The sequence below is a fragment of the Jaculus jaculus genome, chromosome 3 (genome assembly GCF_020740685.1).
Source record: "Jaculus jaculus isolate mJacJac1 chromosome 3, mJacJac1.mat.Y.cur, whole genome shotgun sequence".
Lineage (NCBI taxonomy): Eukaryota > Metazoa > Chordata > Mammalia > Rodentia > Dipodidae > Jaculus > Jaculus jaculus.
Window position 1 is genome coordinate 18,949,915 of NC_059104.1, and position 8,890 is coordinate 18,958,804.

The following is an 8,890-nucleotide window of genomic DNA, read 5'->3' on the forward strand; positions in this document are numbered from 1 at the left end:
TTTGTGACAAAATGCCATTTTAGGAAAAGTTGAATAGCCAGTTTTTATTCTGCACAGTATGGGGTGTCTAATGTTAACCACAGTCCTTTGCCTTTTCTCTAGTGGTGACAGAAATGACTCGAAGTAGCATTTGTAATGAATAAATTCGCATTTTCTGAAATCATATAAAAATGCATCACATTATTAGGCACAGAAGCAAGCCTTATACTGCCGGGCAGAATGAATACTAGTTTGGCCACTCATTTTAGGGACTGTCCTTATCTCCCTACCTTGAGCTCTGATTTCACAGTGTATGTATTTTCTCTAGTTCAACAGTCATACATAAAAATATAATAAGAGGAGGTTAGACACTCCTCTCCCTTTTGTGAGTATCACATTCCACTGTACAATTTATTTCCACAGGATTCCATAAAGACAGATGTGCATTGGTAGGGAAATGTACTTTCTAACATTCAAAGCCAATGATGCAGGTAATAGAGCCCCGACATTTTCAGTGTGAGATACGAACTGTCCTCTGTCCCTAACCCAGCTGTTGGTCACAACCAATAAATAGTATTAAACCCACATATAGGAAAGAAGCAACTTGAAGCAATAGCCTGCTTATCTAGATTGATTAGGCAAGATCTATAATACGCCATATGGCAGCTGGCTCCCCTCTCAGCACAGCTCTTCCTGTGAGGGAACCAGTTGAAGTGAGATGACCAACCCTCCCACAGCACTGATGACTCCTCAGGGAAGCGAGCTCTCTCTGCAGGATTTTTCACTACTGTCATCCATGCTAGGCATCCTCCTCATCCATTATGCCTCAATTTATGTTTTCAGTCAGCGTGAAGACTCCATTATCTCTCCTGTTTACAGAAATCTCTAGATGTCTTTGGGATGGTGGGACAGTGAAAAAGAGCAGGCAAGGCTGAGATCCATCACCTTATTTTAGAGCTCTGCCTTTTATTAAGATGCTTTGTGTAGGAAATACCAACGAGGGGATTTGCCAATGGTTTTAAAAGCTATTATTCAAGAAAATGGAAAAGTGGCATTGTATGTATGCTGTTTGTAGTAACAGAGTGAAAAACATATTCCTCTTCTTGTTGAAAATGGTTATGTGAGAACTGGCTTATTGAAACACCATGCACATATAATGGCTTTTATTGGAATGACTTCTATCAATTCTTGTGCTTCCTTTTCATTAACATGTGAGATAATTCTATCAATATTTCAAATCTTTTAGGGAACAACAGTGTGAAATATGTATAGAAACTGAATCTTTGCAAGTTAACAATGCAAGCATACGTTCTGGCTGAATGACAAGTTTTTTTTTATTTTAAACATTAAATTTATTATCTTTTTGTAAACACTTCATGTCTTTGATGAGTCTAGAAGTTAGAGTCTTAAATAGGAATGTAAAAAAAACAGATTTGGTAAATGCCCTCAGTGAATGGAGGAGTTTGAAAAATTAAGCCATGAAAGCAGATCACTTTGTATTAAATCTGAGAAAGTGGAAAAAAATCTGGTTGTTTTAAAGAATAAACTTTCAATAAATACAGTTTGAAGTACATTCTAAACAATAGCTTGCCTGTAGTTTGAAAAGTGCCAGTTTTTGGAAAATAAGCAAAGGTTGGATCAATAGTGAAGAAAAGACACATAAAATTGTAATTCTTTTTATGAAGGAGATATTTGATGTAACGGGGGAAATGCCGATAGTATCTGTAGAAGACCAAAATATTATATTAGTGTATATTTCCCAATATTGATGATTATGTTAGGGGTCTGTAGAAACCATCATTAAAAATTATTTATTTATTTATGAGAGAGGGACAGAGAGATAGAAAGAGAGAGAGAATAGGTGCCCCAGGGCCTTCAGCCACTGCAAACAAACTCTAGGTGCATAAACCACCTTGTGCATCTGGCTTACGTGTGTCCTGGGAAATAGAACCTGGGCCCTTTGGCTTTGCAGCAAGCACCTTCACTGTTAAGCCATTCCTCCAGCCCAGAAGCAGTCATTTTTACTGGTACACCTACCGAAGGCAGTTCTCAGAAATGACTGAGCATGTCAAAAATTTGTTTTTAGATGACACCAATGAAAAAAAAGAGTTCTTTTTATTATTCCTCCAGTTTTTCTCTGAATAAAATTATTTGCAAATCAAAAATAAAATTAGGATAATGCTAAATAAACTTTTAGTATCTCTATGTGAATGTTCACAATAGTTTATCAGTAAAAGCAACCAAATCTAAAAATTACATTAAAGTATGAATTCGCTGAGAATTACTTATGTTTATTTCTGGAATATGCTAAGGAGATAAAATTTAAATAGTTACAAAATAATTGCATGGGTAAATTATATTTAATATTTTAATTTCTTGCTAAATTATTTAATGAATTTTGAGATAATGTTATTAAACTGACGAAAAGCCATGGAAATAGTCATGCAAATATTATGGTGTTGCAATTCAGTGCATGCTCTTCAAGTCAATGAAAAGTTTCTCATTAACTTTTTAAAAAATATTTTATTTATTTTAGAGAGAGAGACAGAGAGGGCAGGGCGAGGGGAGAAGCAGATAGAATAGACTCTCCAGGACCTCCAGTCACTGCAAATAAACTGGAGACACATATGTCACCTTGTGCATCGGGCTTTACATGGGTCCTGGGGAATTGAACCAACTTCCTTAGGCTTCACAGGCAAGTGCCTTAACTGCTAAGCCATCTCCTTAGTCCCTCATTAACTTTTAAAATGGAAAATTCTCTTTGTCCGCAAGGCTGATTTCATCTATAAATACAGTGCCTTTGACAGAAATCTTGTACTGTAGACATGGTCTTGTTTAGCCTTTGAGCATTAACTGATATTTTAGTGGTGATATTTGCAGAAGACCTGCTACAGTTTCAAGTTGACAAGCTATTAACTCTTTTCTCCCTAAAGCAACTACAAAACAATTCACTTGGAAATTTTGCAATTAGATTTTGCCTTTCCACTTAGCTGCTTACTGTTTATTACTTTATTCCTTCCCAGAACCTTTGAATTTTTTAAATACCACCAATATATTGGCTTTGTTCTTGCCATATTTTTATTGATGGACAATTAATTGTGAACTAATATATTCAACATGGTCATGCACTTAGTGACATTGTGTTTGTGTTTTTTTGTATCAGTTCTGTGTTGTAATGGAGAAGATCATGTACCTGAGCTTTGTAATGAATGCACTGTGGGTGAAACTACTGCTTCTAGGGAAGCTGAGGGCATGATTAAGTGTAGACCTTTTGCAGTGGTGAATGAAGGGAATGTGTCAGTATTTTAAATCAGGGAATTGATTAAAAAAAAAAAAAAAGGCTGGAGAGATGGCTTGGAAGTTAAGGCACTTTCCAGCAACACCAAAGGACCAGGTTTGTTTCCCCAGTACACACACACAAAAAGCCAGATGCACAAGGGGATTCATGTGTCTGGAGTTCATTTGCAGTGCCTCCCCCCACCCTCTCTCTGTGTGGGGGTCAAATAAATAAGATATTAAAATTGAAATGTTTAAAAACACATTCATCATCAATTTTATTGTCTTTAGTCTTTTGAGATTTCTAGAAACTAAACCATTTACTCCTGGACACTCCTGCCCCTCACAAATATTAGTATTCTAGGGAACCAGGAGTCAAATGTAATTTAAATGTCGGCCTTATTTTCCTTTTAAAACCTTAAACTGGGGCTTCATGTGGTTCCCCCCCCCAAAATTCCCTATGACTTGGCCTCTGAAAAATTAACTTGTATTCATAAATAGATGAATTTTAGCTTGATGAACTGGTTTTCCTTTGAATTCTAGGTGTTGGCAGCCACTCTGCATGGACATGCACAGACTATACATAAATGTTATCTTTCTTTTTCCATTTAAGACATACTTTTAGATGTTCAACAGTTTTCCCATTGTCAGTGACAAGCAGAACTGTACTTCTTGCTATCTTAACATCTTATCTAATCTAAGATTTCTATCCTGCGCTGGCTGCAAAGGCTGGGTCTCTGTGGGAGCAGAAAGGCAAGGCTGAATTTGCAGCCATGATTCCAGAGGTCACTGGCTACTGGATACCTTGTGACATCAGCTGCAGAACTGCGGCTGTGAAATGGATTTGTGCTAGGAACCTCATTAGACCACAAGCAACTGACAAGTAGCTTAGCTTATTGCTGAGTCAGTGCATCTCCTGTGATCTGCTCAGATTCAAGAGTCCAGCAGGAAGAACGAGGGGCTGTCTTCTCTCTGGCTCAAAGTTGTGATTTTCTTCCTTGAAATGAATTAAACAGGCAGAATCAAGAGATCAAATCACAAACATTTCAGCAGCCATGGGGAGGAGCATAGATGTTACCCATCATATCCATGGTTTTTCATTTAAAGGAAGAAAAGAAAAAAAAATAAAGTTACTTTCTTTGTTTTATATTTGGATGATGGGATACTTTAAATTTTTATAATACTTTATAATTATAAAATTATAAATTTTATAATACTTTAAGAATTTTAAAGTTTTATGCTTTCTACTAGGAACTTGGCAACTATAGGGCAGATATAGGAGAGGAATTAGTAATGTTTTCTTATATTTCTGGTACAGAAAGAAAGGAAATTGCCTGCAGTTTACCTTCCTCACATTTAGTTATGATTAGATCATTTTGCCACCCTAAAAGTTATGTATTATATTTACCATCATACTTATTTTTATTTTAAAATATTGACATGTTGCTAAACAGAAAATGTTAAAGCTTTATTTTTTAATTGAATTGTTTTCTCTTTAGGCATTTTCATTACTACAGCGTAGTTGCATGTATTAAAGGGTTTTGATGGAGGGACTTTTTAGGGTTAAAAGGCAAAAGCTGTTTTAAGAATAACATGTTTAAAAAACCTGCTCAAGAAACTTGAGTGACATTTTCCAAACTTCTGAGACCTGGTGAATTTTATCCAAAAGCAATGTGCTTTTTTTGGAATATGCAAATGTAAAATATCAGTTTAAAAATTAGTACTTAAGGGCTGGAGAGATGACTTAGTGGATAAGCGCTTGCCTGTGAAGCCTAAGGACCCCAGTTCGAGGCTGGCCTCCCCAGGACCCACTTAAGCCAGATGCACAATGCTTATGCATCTGTAGTTCATTTGCAGTGGCTGGAGGCCTGGCATGCCCATTCTCTATATATTTGCCTCTTTCTCTCTCTGTTGCTCTCAAATAAATAAATAAAATTAAACAAAAAATTAAAAAAAAAGAAAATTAGTACTTAAAGGAAAGAAATTTCTTGACATATGACTTAAATATCTAGCTTAAATTATTAAATAATTAAAATCCTATATATTGTTAGTTATTTAAATAAACTTAAATTTTCAGGATTTTGGCATTTTTAATAAATTCCAAGACAAAAATTAGTGAAGTGGAAGTAAAGATTAAACATTTTAATGGAGAAAATTTTTAAGCTTTCTCAGAAATTTCAACTTTCATGATTATTAAAACTAAAAAATTCTTCTAATTGTTACAGATGTGATACTGTGATTAGTTTAGAAATAAAAAGTTCAATAATGTCAAATACTTAACTGGTACAATTGTTTTTTAAAATGTTTATAATTGCAAGGAGGAGAGAGAGAGAGATTGAGAGACAGAGAAAGAGAAAGAATGGGAATGCTAGGGCCTCTGGCCACTGCACAGAAATTCTAGCTGCCTGTGACACTTTGTGCATCTGGCTTTATGTGGTTACTGTGGGATTAAATCTAGGTCATCAAGCTTTGCAAACAAGTGCCTTTAACCACAGAAGTCTCTTTCCAGCCCTGGTACAATTATTTTGAGTAATATTCATTTTCTCCATTATGTGTAATTTATTTTTATTGACAACTTCCATAATTGTAGACAATAATCCATGGTATTTCCCCACCCCCACAACTTTCCTCTTTGAATCTCTACTTTCCATCATATACTCTACACCTCTCAATCAGTCTCTCTTTTAGTTTGATGTCAGATATTTTATTTGAGAAAGAATGATTTCAAATGGTTTGCATTCTGGTGAATCTTACTTTTCCATTTGTATTTACTTGAAAGGAATTGCAGATATTTTTAGACCATCTGCCTCATTTGTAACAATAATTCTCAAATCTCCCTACTAGTTCTTCCTAGGGTTCAACTTGACTCCCCGTTTCAGCTTTTATTTACCTGTCTATGCTTCTGAGGTGCTTCTCTGGAGTTGAACCATTTCATAGCAGAGGAGGAAGTTTGGGCTCATTAGCAGAGGCTGATATTTAATATGATACCCCAATATTGGTAAGGGGAGTGTTGGGGTCTTCAGCTGCTAAATTATGGATTAATTTCTTTACAGTTCGAGAAGATGATATGACTTTAAGAAATGAAAGGCTGTTAGGAGATCCCACCAGGAGGCCAGGTCACCTGTGGTAGGAGAAACACATCAATGCCAGAGTAGGGTTTGCAGTACTGTGTCTTGAGGGTGTGGCCTCTTGGTCTGCAGCATTAGCACCAGCGAGGATTTTGCTGGAAGAATAGAATCTCTAGCCAGAGCCTCAGTCTATCTTACAAGCATCTGCACTTTAACTTGTGGAGCATGTAAATTGAGAATTCTGTTGGGAAGTGTGCAGAGGGATCTATGTATCAGGCAAGACACTGCATGCTACCATCCAGCGTATAGTCAGCTCCATGCACAACGTGTACCTTGTAGAGAGCTTGATACTGTTTTGTGAATTTGACCTTGTGTCACTTGCTTCACACTGAACAATGAAGAGTTTATCCGATATTCTTATGAATCCTGATTCACTTAAGAAGTAACCAGACTATATGCTTTGGGATTGGCCTTAATCTTTGTACAAATTCTTAGCAAGTTTCCAAGGTTTTGATATATCCTCTCTTTATGTTTCTATGAATGAACACTAGCATTGACTTTTTCTTCCTTCCTCAAACTTGGCATCCTATGTTGAAGAATAAGCTTCTAATTCAATAATTACTATGCTTGCCAGGTTGGCTATTGCATTCAAAAAAACCATTCCAGGTGTAGTATTGATTATATAAGCTACAACAACCCCTCCCCTTCCCCAAGTACCAGGGTTAAACTCTTTAGGGAAATAGTATCTACAAAGCAAGAAGAGAGGAGTGGGACCTGTCTTGATGATTGAGATCAAACTGTGTAAGCATATGTAATACAAGGGGAACCTGAAACCCAGAGGGGTTGAACAACTTGAACAAAATTGCAGAGCTATTCTTGCTTTAAATTTCAATAATTAGTACTTTGTGACAATGATTTGGGCTGTACATTTAAAATATTTTTTATTGATTTATTTGAGAGAGAGACAGAGAATGGGCATACCAGGGCCTCTAAGCCACTACAAATGAACTCCAGACATATGTGACACCTTGTGCATCTGGCTTAAGTGGGTACCTGGGTATCAAACCTGGGTCATTAGGCTTTGAAGGCAAGTGCCTTAACCACTAAGCGATCTCTCCAGCACTGGGATGTACATTTAGATTAATAAAAGTACAGACAAAAAGTGCTGCCCACATTTTAATTTCTACTATGCATATGGTATCATATTGAACACTGGGAACACCTGTCTATCATCTCTCTTTGGTCTCTAACCTTCACAACTTATTCAAGTGGGCATTATTTTTCTGACTTAAAAAAAAGATTTACATTAGATTAGCAAAGTGATTATTTAGCCAATACTACATGCTTAGGAACTTGCAGAATGAAGATCTGAATTAATGTCTCAACTTCAAATCACCAGGACTAGGTCAATCTCCTATCCTTTCTAGGAACCAATTCACCTGTAATGTTTGGATAACACAACAGTTAGAAACACAGAACCTATAGCTAGAAGTTCATGAGTAGTCCAGCATTGCTGATCTATAGTTGTGTAATCTCTGGCAAATGATCAGTTTTCTTAGCTGTAAAAACACCCACCATCGGAAGATTAACCTCATACACTCAGAACGTTACCTGGCACAGAGATAAAGACAAAAGAGTGTTATTTGTAAGTGTTATTGTGATTGAATATACACAAAATTCAAAGATAGCTGATCAGAGTTTGTATCTCATTGATTACATTTCAGATATCTGCAAGATTCTTTTCACTAAGATTCTGCCCATATAGTTGGCATAAAAATTTATAGTAGTGTGTGTGGATGATGTGAATTTCTAGAGATCTGTCTATTTTGATTTCAATAAACAAGGTTAAGAATGCAAAATTCTTATTTTTATCTACATTATGCTTTTTTTCTCTGAGACAAATTTCTGTATCCTAGTTTTGAATCATTTTTACAATTTATAGGTAACATATAAACATTATCCTTACTGTAACCTACAACAGAGCTCAAGGGGAAACAGGGTCCTTAGAATGAATAGGCACTAAGAAGATACATGGAAGTGGGAAGCTAAAGGCATGACTTCCCACATGGAATTTTATATCTGAAATAGTAATTTATATACAGGTTGTTTAAAACAAGTATCTTAAAAGGGTTCATGCAAAAGCCAAAGCTCTATTGAGGTGAGGAAAAAGCACAGATAGTCTGAAATAAATCCTACTTGCAGACATACATTACAAATTTTTGTTTACAATCAATACTATAATCAGGAATTACTTCATTACTTTAAATCATGCTTACTCAATGAGCTCATTGACATTCTCGGTTATTGATGTTTGCTCAGCACCAGAAGGAAATTCGCTTGATATGAATGATGTCACACCATAAAATGATCTGATTGCCTGGTTAAAATTATATCCTCCGATTTCATTCATAAAAGAGACAGACACTAAGAATTACAACTAGGCATGTGATAAAGGCTAAAGGAAATCATTGTCCTTATGGTGTTGGGTCAGCTTTTTCATTTTTTGTTTTTAATCTCAGAATTTTAGCTAACTGGCCAGCACTGCCTTACAGCAGGGAAAGAATGAT